At 43.2% G+C, this 15656-nt stretch overlaps 1 long non-coding RNA gene across 1 annotated transcript in view; it reads left to right on the top strand.

The window, feature by feature from the left end:
* LOC146600672 (uncharacterized) overlaps positions 1 to 15656 on the top strand; it is a 68841-nt gene that overhangs the window by 50572 nt on the left and 2613 nt on the right. The window lies entirely within an intron of this gene.

Genomic DNA, 15656 nt, shown 5'->3' with positions numbered 1-15656 from the left:
CACAGCCAAAACCTTAACAATTAACCGTATTCTTAAGTGTTGGCTGACCATTAGTCCAAGAACATCAGGCATGGCCCAGATGTTCAAGGTCTTGGAGATTTATTTTTGCAGACATTTTTCCCCTTGGCAACCTCTTTCCAGCCCCACTCCAACTGGAATGCTAGGCTTTGTCCTAAACCTAATTGCTCCCTTCGACTGGCCTTTATCCCAGGCATTGCTCAGAAGTCTCTCAAAAGAGAGTTATTTTTGCAGACAAGCTTACCCTTTGCAGCTCCTTTCCAGCACTACTCCAACTGGAATGCTAGGCTTTGTTGCTATCCCCATCATAATCCCAGTCCTAATGTGTATCTGGTCGGACATTTAGCTCAAGACCTCCAGTCAGGGTTTAAATGAACAAGCTTTCAGAGGAGAACTATATTTGCAGGCARTCTTTCTTTTGGCAGCTCCTTTCCAGCCCCTCTCCAGCTGGAGGGTGTGCCTTGGTGTCTCCCCAACACTACCCATAACACTTACCCTAGCCCTAGCCTGATATCTCAGCTGATCTTTAGCCCAGGACATCCAGAAATGCCAGAGATGACCAGACTCTCAGGGGAAAATTATTTTTGCAGGCAATCATTTCCCTGGCAGCCCCACTCCAGCCTGAGTGATAGGCTTTCTCTCGCTCACATCCTTAAGTTGAACCTTAGCACTTAGGCCTCAACTAATGTTTTGCCTAAGACACCCACATGGCCCGGATGACCAGTTTCTCAGAGGAGAATTATTTTTACAGGCAGTCTGTCCCTTGGCAGTCCCTTTCCAACCCCTTCCAATGGTATTTGTAGTGCTTCTCACCTCAGGGCTGACTCTTGTGACTAGGGCTAGGGTTGGGCTTAGTTCATGAGCAAGAGAAAGCTCCAATTGGAGAGGGGATGGAGACGACAGTCAAGGGAAAGTTTGTCTGCAGGAACAGTTTTCTTCTGAGAGCTTGTTCATCTTGGACATTCCTGGGTGTCCTGTATAAAGCTCTGGCCATGGTCTAACCGTTCTTCTGCTGACCTTTTAGCCTCAGACTCCCATTTGTGGTCCAGATGGACAAACTCAGGGGAGAAGTATTTTTCTGCAAGTATTTTCCTTCACAGTTCCTCTCCAGCCCTAGTTCAACTGAACTAGTCTTCGATTAGTCTTTGCCTCTCTCCCAACACTGACCCTAACCTTTTCCTTTACCCTATTGGATAGCACAGCAAGAGCCTCAGGCATCCTGGAGGTGTAAGAAGTCTCAGTGGAGWATACTTTTTGCTGCCTCCATGTTCCTTTGGCAGCCCTTTTTCTATCCTGCTACAGACGCAGCTTCTTTATTTTCATCATTTATAACTAACTCTAGCCATTAGCCTTGCTTTCTGCTGTTTTCCTAGGATGTCGTCTTAATATCTTGCCTCAAGAGGATTTTTTTTTTCATTTTCCTCCCTGTGGCTTCTGAAAACTGGTGCAGTATTTCTGAAGAAGCTTTTAGAGTCCATGRAGAGGTGTTGTGTGTAGTATTTCAGTTAGGTCTGTAGAGCTTACATAAAATCACTCATTTTTCAGTATTACATTTCTAATTCATTTGGGCTCTCTGTTGTTATTTGCGTGCATATTGAGTCTACATGAATATATCTATGGTGATGTCCTGGACTATTTAATTGTATTACCTACATTGTATCTTTGTACCAACTGCGGTAATAAAATTTAGTGTTTTGTCTCCTTAGCCCTRTCTCTTTACTATTCCTCCTCTCTGCTCTGTCTCCATCCTTCCTTCTCCTGTTCTTTATAGCATCTCAGCCACTTTCCTTCTCTGTGCTGCTGTCCTCCTTGGTGCTCCTGGCTGAGACAGAGGCCAAGGGGCACCTGAGGGAACTGTGTATGCATTTGTATGTGGTTGCCAAGGCAATGCAAGCAAGGACCTGACAGCATGACCTGGAGAAGCCCCATCGAGACCGTGATCATGGAGGAGCAAAAAAGAGATGGGTGTGGAGGCAGGCAGTGGAGGTGCCATACTATGTAGCCTTGCTGCATTGAGGYGGTGGATGTAATTACCATTCAACACACAGTGGTTGTCTATGTGAAAGGTGTTGGGGTGGGCATGTGCCTGGTGTGGGGAAACACTGTACAGCAGCAAGGAGTTGGTAAGACCTTTGGAGTCAGGTGCACGTCATGAGATGAGCRTCTTCACCCAGTTGTAAGAAGCATGGTGCAGGGGCTGGGTGCAGGGACCAGGTCAGGTGCATGCTACTGCGTACCTCTTTGATGGGATTTGAAAAGTCCATTTGCTCCCGATGAAGAAAAATTGCCCACTTCCATTTAGATTTCTGTGCAAGTAATTTTTTCATCTTTCTAATGTTACCTATCTTCGACTTTTCAGCACTGGAATTTCATTATGTTGGCCATTCAGCATGGTTATCTAAGGTCTTCTGAATGTTACCGTGATTGTTCCTTGTATGAAACAACCTAAAAAGTTTGTGGTTGTTGCCATTTTTGCAATTTCTGTTCAATTCCTTTCTAGATCATTCATAAACAAAGCAATTAAACTGTTTAGGATCCAGGGTGGAGCCTTGAKACATATGATGCTTGTCAGGGTGAAAATAGGCGATTCAATTTTTTGCTTCTTTTCTTCTCACTAAAGTTTCGTGCAAAAGATATATTAACCATTCTGCTATGATATCTTAATTTCTGTGGTTGCTGTTTTTGCAGTGTTTGCGCAAAAGCGTTTTGGAGGTCTGAAGTCATGGCTGTCCTTCGAGATGGTCAGAGAATTGTAAAAGCTTACTGAAACAGTTTTCGTTTCTGAGGGTACTATGCTAAATCCCTTGTTACTGTTTTCTTCCCATCCTTAATGCTGCTTTCATGGAAGAATGGTTAATATATTCTGAGCCTTTTCAGAAGGACCTTTTGCAATGACCAGACTCCAAATACTGGTTTCTATTACAGTGCTGACCACAGCACTCCTCAGCAGTACCAGCTCTTCAAGTGAGGAGATCAGTAGTAACTGGAGCAACATGAGAAAGGCCGTATTTCAAGAGCCTCAGGCCTGATTTTCCAAACACATCAGTACTCATACCTGGGACTAGATTTTCACAGACCTAACACAGTGGAAATTGAAGCGTTTCGGAAATCTGACGCTGGGCTGTGCAGTGATACCTTTTTAAGTAGTTGGTGAGTCCTCATGGCACAGTGCTGCTCTATGCAGATAGCAACTCAGCTCCCAGACACCCTACAGATCTTTCAGTGCCCGGCAAATTAGCTCTGCTGTAGAGCAAAGCAGCTTCTCAATTTTTTCTCATCCAATTTGGGGAGCTAGTTGGAGTAAAGTTTACTTGATGATCTTTGTCCCATGCGTCAYTGCATGAAGCAGACAGGGTTATGCTCTGTGCCCATCACTGCCATCTGGAAGCTCATAGAAGATGTTTTGGAAAGAATATGGGCTTGCCCTCAGTCTTAGGCAATGAAGATCTTTCTTGCTGTGACCATGTCTTTGTGGTGTAAACCCCGAAGCCTATGAAGGCTGCTTCCTTTGTCAGTCAAAGGAGATACTGAGGGAAAGTGTTGGATGCGGTTGCCCCAGGCAGCCGTTGTAATCCCTCCCTGATGATCATGGCTTCTCTCATTTTCAAGAGTGCGAGATGTCCAAAATCAGGCCACTAATCATGCTTCTCCCAAAGAAGTGCAGTTTGTTCTGTGGGACATGTATTTTTTTTACATCTGGTTCTTCAGGCTACTGTGACTAGTAAAGCAATGCTTGGCTGAACAGACTGATCCCGAATATCCTGTTACTGCCAAACCCTCTTGATCTACATTCCAGCTCAGCACAGGACACAGGTTTGGCTGTGCAGCAGCATGTCCACTACAGGCAGCTAGGGAGCAAAGCAGACTCAGAAATAGAACTGAACACTGCAGTTGATGACCTAGCCTACTCAGTGGACACAGTTCCTAAAATAGGCCGGGAAATACCACTCCAGGTAATCCCAGCAATCCTGTCTTGATGCTAAGAAGAGCCATGGGGCTAGTACAGAGGGACATGTAAGAAAATGGTGTTATTAGAGGTATTAGGTATTTGTTCAGGAGACTGTGGGATGCAGCCATTCCTTGGACACTGTGGATATGTTTACAATATTAAAAGGTCAAACAATCTTYCTACTTCCCTGTTTGCTTCAGAGAGTTTTGTTGAACATTCTCATTACTCCTTGTGGTATTTCTTTGGTTTAAGAGGATTTCTCAATACGGCTTCAGGTATTAGAATGCAGTGTGTGTGCTATGAATGTGTTATATTACAATAACAAGCTTCTCCTCATTGCTGATGCTTATTCTGAGTGCAAAGCTTTTAGTTTGGATGTGCATGTGGCAGTGAAGGCAAGATGGGGTAGATAATTTGGCATGGAATGAGGAATGAGGAAAAGACAAAATTAGTAGTTTAGAGGGGTGACTTCTGTTCCTGTCTCTGTTACAGGCTCTGTGCCAGCTTTTATCTTACTTTCCTGACCTTTCTATGGAAGAAGAGAAGCCTCAACATCCTGAAGATGGGAGCAAATTTTTCTCCTCATGCAGTTTTCCTCTAATTGCAGGCAGGGCTTTTGGCTCTATTAACCTTTAGGTTATTTGAAAATTACAGAAAATCTCTGAATCTCTAGGCAGCTATTGGGAGACCTTCTCAATCCTTCTTCTGGACTTGCCTTCTGTTTCTGATCTGTGATACTCCCAGTTTGGTGCTGCCCTGAGCTGCTGGGGAGGATTCACTTTCCRTGGAGCCAGGATTGCTCCTGCCAAACTCCTCCAAGCTCAGAGGAGGGAAAAGTGCGGCAGARGTCATTGCTGGGAAGGAGGGCAGCTAAACTCGTCACATAAATGCACCTGTTTGGCCAAAGGAGGTAGTAGAGGCAACAAAGATTTTCTGTATGTTTGGGAACAGTAGGAACRTTATCAGGTGGAGATGATTAAAGATGTTATAATGAAGCTAGGGAGTCAAAGGCATTATGTAATGATCTCCASTCTGTATTTTAAAAGCAGCAGCATATGGACCTAGATAAGGATGATTACTTCTAAGGAGAAGTAACCAAGGAGGCTGTTAAACATTGTCTATTGGGATAAATATACTTAAGAGTCTTAAGAGAGCTGRCTTAAGAAATGCCTGGTGCAGTGAATGCTTTTAATGAACCTGGTGGTGCTGGGGCTATTCCAGAAGACTGCAAAGGTCCTAAGGTCTTGCCAGTACTTGAGAGGGTTGGGAGGAATGATTAAGATAATTATAAGMCAATCAACCTGATATCACTACCTGGTACAGTAATGCACAGGGAAATAAGAGATTTTGTTGCCAACTAAAAATAAAATTAACATCAGTCAATATAGCTTTCGCGAAGGTAAGGCCTGCTAAACAGAATAGCTTTCTTTTTTATGTGATTACAAATTTAGTTGTTAACAGTGACTGCAGAGAGATAATGTGTTTATGCAAGGTGTTTGACATAGCACAACAYAAAATTTTGAGTTAATGAGTCAAAAGAAGCAGGGCATGCTAGCTGATGGAAATGAGGTTTTTATAAAACAGTTGCTGTGTCTGATATTACTCAATTTCTCTGTTGGTGATCTGGAAATAAATATAAAATTGCTGCTGATAAAATCTGAGGATGACACAGATTGATGGAGTAGTCAATAACGATGGGGACAGAATGGTTACAGAGAGCAATAGGATTGTGTTGTACACTGTACCCGTTCCAATAAAACACTTTTTAATGTTTTCCAAATGCCAAGTCATTCACCTAGACTCTAGGACCAAGGAACTGTACTGAWCTGGTTGACACTTATCCATGATAGTTCTAACACAGTTTGTTTTCTTTTTCCTTGAAATATCTGTTACCTGTAGTACGTTTGGATCTTATCACTGATCGTTTTGCCAGTGATCTTTGCCAGCACAGGTTGTTTTTAGCTAGTTGTGTATGTTAGTGTTAGTGTCTTAMATGGAAGATGACACAGTCTTACCAGTGATGAGTGAATCGAACTTAGTGGGAGTGTAGGTGGCTGTTGAGACCTGGAACATACTCAGCACATGTCACCCTGCTCCTGGTGATATCCTTTTCCTTGAATGCTTTTTCTGCTCAGGAGCAAGCTGATCAAAGGGGCTTATGCCTTCCCTAAGTTTTGTGTTGTGCTTATGACTAAAGATTTGTGTATTGACTAATAAATTACACATACATTATATACGGCAAATGTCACCCAGGGTGCTGATTTCAAGTTCTAACTTGCAGGAGGGGGCAACTTTCCTCCATCACTACATGGTTCTTTTCAACATGTTAATGGTTTCCTATTGAGTACACAAAGCTCTTGCCACTGATCTTGTGAAGGTTGATGAGATCACAACCTAAGAAAGCAGATAGCTTTATTAAGGTAGTGATTGAGAATTAAACGAGTTTCTTGAATTTGTTTCTCCTGGCATTAACCCTCACAGATCAATGGGTTTAAATTTCCCTTTCTAATGTATAAACACAGAACAGGCTTTGATAAAAAGTAAATGTATCCATGAACTATGATCTGTTTCTTTCCAGGAGATTGCCTCATGATAATACTGAGTTATAAATATCGTAGTGACTGTCAGAAGAATGTTTTTTTACTTGTGATGGTCTCATATTGAAAGATGTGAGAGACTGTTAATTGTACTAAATATGCTTTTTTCATTACTCCTTCAGTAGATTATTTACTACCTCCTACTTTTGATTAATCAATGACACTGATGTACCTGTATTTGGATTTTTAACTGCCTCAGTATCCTGAAGAAGGATTGTGAGGATTCTTCCATTGCAGGATGGGCTTTGTTAAGAGTGAAGAGGAGGCTTTGTCCTGTGTTTCTATAGAGAGAGCAGTGAATCAGGACTGTGTGGCAGAGACTGTGCCTAAACCTAGCTCTCCTCCTGTTGTGCCAGAAATGAAAGCAGAATTGTTAAATTAATGTACATGGTGCTAGTGACAAAGGAGTTAAGGTCCCTTTTTCTAAAAGCCCTCAGCCTATGGCTGTAGTGTCAGGTCTATTTACAGGAGAACTGATGAGTATGAAAAGAACGAGRGAAACATGAACCTGCTTCCAGTAGTGATGTGGCGAAAAAATAGATCTCTCTGGAGACTTCGAACTGAASTGCTGTCCCAAGGTTAGGAAAACTCCACTATCTTTGGTAGCCTATGGGAAGGCAACAGGTACATGTCTCCAAAAAGGACCTTACAGGGCAGAAGTCTTTCCAGGTACTCACTTCTCCTTCCACTTGCTTGTAGACGGTATCAAACAAATCATATCTGATCATCAGCAACATACCTGGGAGGCTCCCTACACTCTACCCTTCCCTTTGCAGCTGCTGCTTGAGGGGGATCTGAATGTCTTGTGGGCAAGTCCATCTGTCCCTGCTGCAGTTGCTGTGTCCCTGGCTTCAAGGGTAGCCTCAGKTAAAACAGCCTGAGGGGCTGCTGGGGCCTTGGCATTGAGGGGCACCCTGGGCCAGCCTGGGCTTAGCCTGTCCAAACCCGGCAACCCTCAGCGAGCAGCAGTGGAGCGGGAGTCACAGAATCATTTGATCTTGCAGGGGGTTGTGCAGGCTGCAGCCGGCATCTGCGCCGCAGGCGAGGATATGGAGTGTGTGCGTGCATGTCTGTGTGGGGACACGTCTCAGCTGGGGGCATGAGTTTAAGGGGACAGACATGTGAGGAGCAATCTTCAAATTTGTGGTGCCCCCTCCTCTGAATCTGATTAGGGGCTCACCTAGTCTGCAACCTTCCTGTACTGCTCCACTGCTTAAAACCTAGGCCAGGTAGGCTACATCTCTGCACCCTACGGTCCTGCTCATGCAGACTGGGGGAATGTGAAGCAAAGCATGAATTTGGCTTACCCCTACAGCATTTGCTATGATGTTGGCTCTCTTCAGTGAAATCTTAACATCTGTAAATATTTCTTTCCTCCAGTGAAGATATTGCCTGTGCTGCATTATCAATGAAAAATCCTTGCCTCGAAACCCTATTTTTGGCTCCATTAACCTAAAGAACTTGTCTGAATGCTCCATTTGCCTTTTAAATAAAGAAGAAATGATTGTTCAGGACTCACATCCCTATCATTTTGTGTTGCTTTTCTCGTTATGAGAGGAACATAAGGGTCCCCGATCATTATTTCTGACTCTGTCATTAGCAAAGGTCTGGAAAGCCATGTTTTCACTCCATTAGCCTTCAGAAAGAAAAAGAATGATTGCATAAGTTAAGAATAATTATTTCAACCAGCTTTCTCAATGTTTCACTGTGGAACAGGCTAGGGCCTGAACATAGGCTGACAGATTAATTTCTATTATTTGCATTTTCAAAAAAAAAAAAAAAAAGAAAAAACCATGTTCAGGACTCATTTAGCAATAGGAATGGCTTTGTTTGTGGTTTTATGTACTTCTCTGGTCACTCATGACAAATATTGGGAAGCTTATCATTTCCTCCCTGAAATCTGCCAAGGTTTCTGTGATTTACATTTGGAGTAGAGTATGAAACAGAAATTCCTAGATCTGTCATAGTCCTGTTGTTTCTTAGAGCTATGTGGATACTTGTGTTAACCAGGAACTCTTTCTCTAATGATACCTTTTCAGAAAGATGTTGAAATTCACTCTTATATGACTCCATGATGGCATATAAGTCAGGTGATGGGCCAGATGATCTGAATAGGACCCTTTCCAAGTTCAGAGCAATTTCTTCTTCACCTTGGAAGTGGTTTCACCTTTCTTCCTGTTAGAAAACCAAAATGGAACGCTTTTTCTTCCGGATACAGTGTTAATATCTGCTAGAATTCTGATGAGGTCTGGACATGCTCACCACAAAAGAGGGTTCAAAGAGCATGGTATCTTTCATGGTGTCTTCACAGGAGGCAGAGGCAGCAAGTAGGAGTGTATAGGAATGACAAAGTGAGACAGGGCTAGAGAGAYGGAGCCTCTCTGTCCCAACACTGTGCCCTGTCAGTGGGGACAAACTGCTTCACAGTGCCTTGAGTCAGCTCCTCAAACTGCAAAAGGAAGATGATGAGTCCTGGGATGGTATGAGAAATAATTCAGGGGTTTAGGGGGCAGGTTKAGCTCAGTTGGGTAGAGTGTGGTGCTGCTAATGCCAAGGTCACAGGTTCAGTCCCCTTAYGGGTTATGCTGAGGGTTGGACTAGATGATCTCCAGAGGTCCCTTCCAACCTTACCATTCTATGATTCTATGATATTAGCAGTCTTGGATAGCAAGTACTATAGAAGAAGTATTATTTCTTATTTTGAGTGAAGTTGCTCTTTGACTGCTGAAGATGGTAAAGATAGTTACAATGCATTTGAGAACTTCAAGTGCAGCTGAGTTGATGGAGAATATTAGGTCCCCTTTCCCACTGGAATAGACTTTTAAACTCCTCTTTGAAAATGATTGATGAGCCAGCTGAGATGAAGAAGGTCTTCTTTAGACCAGTGCCGCTCCCTTTGCAGCAAGAGTAGTTGTTCAACTGGAAAGCTCAGTGAAGTTAGGAAATGGGAAGTTGTCAATGAAAAGTTGTGAAGTGATTTTTTTCTGTTGTTTTTTGCAGGGGCAGGGGTTTACAGGGATCTGTGGTTGCTGAATGAGATGCAGATTACAGCATGAGAATGTAGGTAGCTTCAGTGCACACAGGGTATTCAAGAAGAGACAGTGGTGATGAGCAGAAAAAAGAAAACCTTTATGATGCTATGAAAGATGCCATGATATTATGCCAGAGTTTTATGTAAATTGCACACCTTGTTTTCTCCCCCTCTGAGTGTGCTTGCTCCTAGGGAAGGAAAGAGTTCAAAATCTTGACTCTAGAAGGTCCACAAAAGCCTACATTCATTCACGCTTAACTATTAGCCTAAACCATAAGCTGAAAGACAAAGAAAGATGTCCTTTGACAGTGCTGTAAAACAATGATCATTCTCCCTATCTCCTCTAGACAGTCTTCATGGAAACCAGGCAAGAGCATCTAAGATAGAACAGGCCCCTGACCAGCAGAGTCAAAAGAACAGCATCAATCCTGAGACACAAGGATTCATCTTGGCCTTGAGATTGACCTGAACTTTAAAGTATATGAGTCCAAGCGTGTTAAGAATTAATACATGTCACACTAGGTTGTAAAAGCAGGCATGGGAGAAGCTGACTTGACTGTCACTTTTGCTGGAGGATTCATGGCGCAGACAAAGGCCTCATGAAAATATCCCAGAGAGGCTATGGAGGGTGGCTAGGGAGCTATGAGATTTGGACCTAACCTGCAAACCTCCATGAGGCAGGGACTCATTGAATCAGCTGAGGAGATGTTTCAAAGCATTTGGATGACAGAAGAGTAGAGCTTGTGATAGATATCAAGGTTAGAGTTATCACAAAAGAAAGCAGAGTGGAAGTAAAGGTGGAAGATGAAATAAGAAACATTATGTTAAGGGCTTCTGCAAGGTCAGATTGCACCATTTAATGGTCTCTTTGACCTCAGCTTCCATGTATCTTTGCAGAGTAGAGAGAGTTTTTCTACTGTCTTGTTTGCTGTGCTTCAAAGTAAATTTGCAGATGGTGTTTTGCTACAGCAGTCCTTCTGCATGGCCCAGAACMACAAGGAGCTCCTTTCTGCTGTGGCACAGATCCTCATGTTCTCATCTTTGGAGTGCAGAGCACTTCTATGCAAAATTCTTCTGCTGGAGGATTCAGATCCTGGATTGCTGAAGCAGCCTTGATGAAATGTGGCTGCATTGTAATTAATAAGTACACTAATGGAGTCTTCGCTGCAGTATTAGGATGTTTTGAAATTTACTTTGGGAAACCTTTCGGCACCATTAAATCCACCTTTGTCATAAGATAAAGTGCTGTTCATAATAGGCTTATTAACATTCTGACTGCAGTTCAACCCCATCCATTAACAGCTGGCAGGTAGGACTTCCCCCAAAGACCCCAGGAAGCATTTTCTCTGACCAGGGGCTGGCTTCCTAAATGCATCTGTTAGTCCAGTGTTGGAAGTTACATTACAGGGAGCCTTTCTGATAACTTCCTGGTGTCATTTAAATGTGCTGCCAAAACCAGCTGTAATCAGTTATGGATCTGGAAAAATCTGCCAGGAGTTGCCACCGTGCTGCTCGGGTGTTTATTTGAGTCAGAAGCTGCCATGAGCAGAAGATGCCAGCCCCAAGCATTGGCTATGGACATTTTCTTCCTCTCTTCCACTTGGCTGACTTTTGTTTATAACCAAATATCAGCTGCTCTGATTAAGTGCATTAGAGCTGGATGTGCTGATTAACAGTGAATGGTTAACAGTGGCATTTCAGTGGTGGCTTATAGGCTTCCAAAGTTAATCTCTTTCTCTCTTTCGGAGATAAAGGATAGATAATTCTTCCAGCGACAATGATTACATAATAAAGTTTGTGTTTGCTCTGTGCTGATGAGCTATGAAACCTGGTTTCACCCAGCGGCTCTTTAGAGGCCCCAGAGCTGGGGTGTTGCCAGCTCAGGATTTTACTGAATCTGTGATGTCTTGCAGGTTTGTCTCCTGGAGCCGAGTGATTACAAGGAATTAATGCCTCTGTTCTTTTCTTCTTTTTAAAACAGCAAATCTCCAGCCAGCTACTCATAGGGAAATACAGACTAAGGCAAATTCAAATTGTCCCTAAGTAATATACTTGAGCTTACAACATTTGGACAAAATCTATGACTTTGGGAGCCATTTATTGATTTGAATAATAAGGATTGTTGGTTCTGGGTCTAGCATATCCACAGAAGGGGAGAGAGCTATAAAACTGCCACTGGGCTACCAAGCTCAGCACAGAGCTGAAGATTGGGCCATAAAGATGACTTTCCCAGCATAGAGAACAAATTCCTGGACAGGATGAAATCTCCTAAGTGAATGGCATAAATGAGAGCCTTGATCTGAAGATCTGAGGCTTCGAGGAGTCACATTTTAGCAGCCTGATGCAGAGTGCTGTGACCTGCCTGTCCATCTAAGAACAGCTGAGCATCAATGAAACATGCATTTAGTCTTTATTAGGAAGGATGCAGGAAACAAACTGTACTGGGTTCAAGAGACTAAAATACCTGCCGAGACTGCGAATGAAACAGGGAGAGCCCGCTTTGTTTCAGTACAGGCCTGCCATGGCAGGAACCCTCATTCTCTGCCCATATATCGTACTGTGGTATGGAGAGCAGTACTCTACTGCCATGGCTCTGTGTTACTGGGATCAATGGGTGTCCTGTGGCTGTGAAATTCAGGAGTCACCTTTTATTTCTTGAATCCTAAAAGAAATCTGTTCTCTTTTCCCAAACTACCTCAGCTCAGGTCTTGGCTTTTGGCTCCTGAGCTACCAGGCAGGAGGTCAGATCTTTCAGAGATGTCTCTCAGATCCCACTTGACCAGCCCTCAATACAAGGTCTAGAACAAGTACTGTATAAAGCTAGTGGCACAATCAGCAAGAAAGCCCTAGTTTTGAGAAGGTGAAGTAGCACAGCAAAGCAGAGTATACATCCCACTGCTGGAGTGTAATGTGATTTACTGGACAAAGGCAAGACATYATAGTTAGGCTTTACAGCTGCTAAATAGGTTAGTTTTTAAACATCTAGTAGGATTTTAAGTTGTGCTTCTTTTGAAACATCAGGCTTCAGATGAAAGCTATTTTCTTATAGCATCGAGCACCATGTCTTCAGGCTGTKGGATATTATTAAAAAAATGTCAAAGCAGTGTTCATCCCTGATGTATTAAGCCTCATTCAGTTTGTATTTTTGCATTTTCTCCACAGAATTTCTGGCCCTTTCTGTCCTGCCTCTGGTATCCCAGCTGTTCACATTTCCTTGGCTCAGGCTTTATGAAATGAAGCTGAGAGCAGATTTCAGTGAAACCAAGAGAATTTGCAATTAGCTCCACCTTTTTCAGAAAAAAATATTATTTATGTRTCCCAAAGTATGCTTTGCTTTAGCAGTGTGGCACAGTTCCTGTAATCATGCCTTATCAGTTTGTTGAGCCTGTATCTTTGTAGGAGCTGTATCCTTACAGGTCTCCTATGGAGGAAACAAAAGATGCTCATTATATTCACAGCTGGGCTGTCCTGAGCCTCTCTTCGAAAATCAAAGAGTTCCAWTTTTTTTTCCTTCTTTATTTTAACCCACTTCTGCATTGCTGATTTTAATTGGGAAACAAGACTGTCACCCATACAGAGGTCAAGGTTGGGATTTACTCAAGGTCTGTTTCTTAAAAAATACTGAATTCCCTACCAGGCTTTGGTGTTCAGCTTCTTTCCCTTTGGAGAAAGTTTTTTTTTTTTTTTTTTTTTTTTTTCTTTCCAACTCCATTTGGCCTCTTGTTACCTTGTGTATCTCATACCCTGAGTGGCTTTAACTCACTAAGACAGCAGAAAACCACCCTGGAAAACAGGATCATAACCTGCTAGGCTAACTATTAGTGTAGTTCACTGCAGGGTTTGGTGGGCAACAGGGGCTGACACAAGGGAAGAGATAGGACCACAGGGCAAGGAGAAGGAGAGAAGTAAAGACAAGAGAGAGAGGAATAAGGTCTCTCCCTTTTAGCAGAAACAGCTATGTTACCTTAGCTGTCCATGCCMAGGGACCAAGCCTTGGTCTTGTCCGTGATGGAACAAGTTCAGTAGCGAAGGAATTAATTGCTCCTTCTAGCTACAGGCTTCATTTTTTAAAAAGAAAAGCTGTTTTCTTTATTATACTATTAAATACAATCAGGAGCTGCTGTCCCTGGAGACCTCTACCTTCTTCTCTACCCATTCACTTCCCCCTTTTACTTGCACAGTCACAGGCTGTTTCTGCTCACAGATGGGAAGTACTAAATGCTCTGAGGTCTGAGTTTAGAGCCGGTTTTGCATGTACAACTGGAGAAACTTTTGTCATTCTAATTGACCAGCAATTCTTTTTTGTATAACAAGAGAAGCAAAAAAAAAAAAAAAAATCTATCTCACTAAAACCATGCTTCTAGCATTTTCTCCTTCAAGGTTTATATTCATCATGTGTATATTTTCTCCTGCTCAAGCTTCTTCTCAACACTCCATGTTGTCTATTACTGTGTATAAAAATGATCTGTGTTGACACAGGCGTGAGTGGGCACTTTGTATTATCAGCTCCAACATTTGCCCGTGTCCTTTATTTCCAGCAACAAAAGTGTATTTCACAGCAAGACGATTTCTTGAAAGGTTTTCTGCTGACAATTTGTCTAAAAAGAGCTGCTGCTGGAGAAAGCAGAAAGCTGAATTTCTTCAATACATTCAGCAAATTTAATGCGGAAATTGCTCAGAGCTTGGAGGCCACTGCTGCAGAGCTCAGTGTGTGCTGTGCTGCCAGGGCTTCTGGTCTCGTTGGTTAATGGAACGGGGAGCACCCCATTCCCAGTGCTCGCTGGGGAGCTTCACACTGCAGCACTGTGAGGGTCCCTGGGAACTGAGACAGCAAGCTGCACTGCTTCATGTAAGACAAATCACTCCAGTCAGGGAAGTCTCTGCATTTCAGTGCAGACCCAGGACTTTTTCAAAGACATCAGGCAAACCTCAGTCCTGAGCTGGCCCATTGCCTTCACTTATGTCCCACCCAGCTGGCTAGCTGTGAGGCTCTCCATACCTAGTGCTGTAACCCAACAGCTCTGCTAGAGAAAACAGGCCTGTAGTACTTTTTCCCTGGCTCTCAGATGAGATCATCAACAGGCCCTAATCTGCCCTTCCCTCGGTGGGCCTTTGCATGGCAGCCTCACTGGGCCACCCCGACTTGCACTAGTCCACAGTGAGCAAGRATGTTTTCGCTGTGCACAGTCCTCTTCTCTTCAGCAGCAGGCTACTTTCCACTGCTGTTGGTTTAACTGTTTTTAATTATCCTCCTTGGACTTCTGTGCAGAATAATCAACAGTTAATAGCAAACAATCAGACAAATTGATGTTCTAGGGAAGGAAAGAAGGGTGACAGAGAGAAGCAGGGACTGAAGCTGAAGCAGAATCTAGTGGTGGGAATGGCTGGTGGCAGGTGGCTGTTTGGATTAGAGAGAGTGGGGATGRATCAGAGGGAATGTGACACTACCCAAAACTTTTCTTTCCTCCATCCCCAAAGCATGTTCATCTGGCAGTTTGCTTCTGCGATGCCACCTCCACTGTAAACTAATGCAGCTTAGTTTTGTGGGCAATGTTGTTAGATCCTGCTAGTCTGTTGAATCAAGGCTCACTAAAGAATGGCAATTTAAAAGGCTAAAAAAACAGTGGCAATGCTTCTGCTTTTCCTCGGAGTTGCCCAGATGTTTCAGAGGAGACCTGAAAGAGCCCGCAGGTTGAAGGTATGCTCCAGAGAGGTGAAGGCTTCACAGACGTGGCCCCGGCACAAGGAACAATCCTGTGCAAGGTCTTTCCAGGAGTGTCAGGCACATGTGGGAGAGAACTGGTGAGCCTGAGGCTGATGTTTTACTTCTAGTATGTAAGCGCTGGCACTTCTTAACTTTTGCCCCACTTACTTACATTTTGRTGCTCCCATTAGCAATGAAAGGGAGTTAAAGGGCTGTATCTGTTGATTCCTATTATTTTCTTGTTGCCATGTTCTTGAGGGATTTTTGTCTTTTTTTTTGGGAGTTAAAGGGCTGTATCTGTTGATTCCTATTATTTTCTTGTTGCCATGTTCTTGAGGGATTTTTGTCTTTTTTTTT

This window comes from Rhea americana, unplaced genomic scaffold, assembly GCF_003343005.1.
Source record: "Rhea americana isolate MKP2758 unplaced genomic scaffold, rheAme1 scaffold_119, whole genome shotgun sequence".
NCBI lineage: Eukaryota > Metazoa > Chordata > Aves > Rheiformes > Rheidae > Rhea > Rhea americana.
The sequence above is the reverse complement of the archived record's forward strand: the minus strand, read 5'-3'. Positions and strand labels throughout refer to the sequence as shown.